Here is a 1,046-nt window from a genome sequence, read left to right on the forward strand (position 1 = left end):
GCCCCTGCTGGCCGTGAGCGGAGCCTCAGCCATGGCCTGGCACCACCATCGCCCCTGCCGGCCGTGAGCAGAACTGTAGCCATGGCCTGGCACCACCATCGCCCCTGCCGGCCGTGAGCAGAAATGCACAAGAGGGGCGGTCGCCTGATGGGTGAGACAAGGCTGTGATTGGGTTTCTGGTTTTTTTGTTGCTGCTGCTGCTGTTGTTTGTTTGTCTTGGTATATAGGTATAGTCTAGGAAATATCTGTTGTTCCTTTTCCCATATCTTTTCCTGAAAGCCCCGTAATTTCAAAGTTAGAATAATTTGGAGAGAAGAGGGTCATATTCTCATTTCCAGGAAGGTTCCTGCCTTCCTTGGCAGACACCTGTCTTTTTAACTACTACAGGTTCATCAGTGCTGGTCACTTTTTTTTGAAAAATCCCAGAAAGACAAGGCAATCGCTGGTCACAGGCACAATGGGCTCAGGACGGGAAACTCCTGCTCATCACCCTAAATTTCCTTTTACAACACATTAACCCATGGAGCTGATCAATGACAACCAGTTAATCTGAGCTTTTTGGATTTCAGTAAAGCTTTTGATCCTGCCTCTCCCAGGATCCTGGTGTGTCCCTTCCAACTCAGGCCATTCCATCATTCCATGATTCTCACCCTAACAGAGCTGCTGCCCTCCCTGCCTTTAAACCTTTGGGGGTTTTGACACTGTCACACAAGCCTGAGAATTGTCCCAGTCTCCATTCACTTGGATATTGGAGAGATTTATTCCATGCACAAAACCTTCATGACATTCAGCTTCTGTCCCACCAAGGCCACGAGACTCTTACCAGCACAGGTATCGATGCGAGGGGCTTGGACTCAGGTACAGATGTGAGGGCTCCTGCAACCTCCCAGAGCCTTCAGGGACAGCTTTCCCTCAGGGTCCATGGAGATTTGAGCAATCTGGGCAAGGGCTGTGGGCTCTGATTCCCCTCACCCACCTCACAGCAGATGCTCCCGTTGCTCCCAGCCTTCGTTTCCCAGTGGACACCGGCAGGCCAGGGGCCCCAC

The 1,046-nt window shown here is 51.5% G+C and overlaps 1 protein-coding gene across 1 annotated transcript in view; it reads right to left on the reverse strand.

Annotated features, from left to right (window-relative positions):
* LOC103623542 (interferon-induced very large GTPase 1) overlaps positions 1–1,046 on the reverse strand; it is a 10,975-nt gene extending 9,929 nt beyond the window's left edge. Inside the window, 1 exon segment of the mRNA XM_017743372.1 lies at positions 977–1,046. The gene's annotated coding sequence lies outside the window, so the exon portion shown is untranslated.

This window comes from Corvus brachyrhynchos, unplaced genomic scaffold (assembly GCF_000691975.1).
Source record: "Corvus brachyrhynchos isolate BGI_N302 unplaced genomic scaffold, ASM69197v1 scaffold211, whole genome shotgun sequence".
Taxonomy (NCBI): Eukaryota; Metazoa; Chordata; class Aves; order Passeriformes; family Corvidae; genus Corvus; species Corvus brachyrhynchos.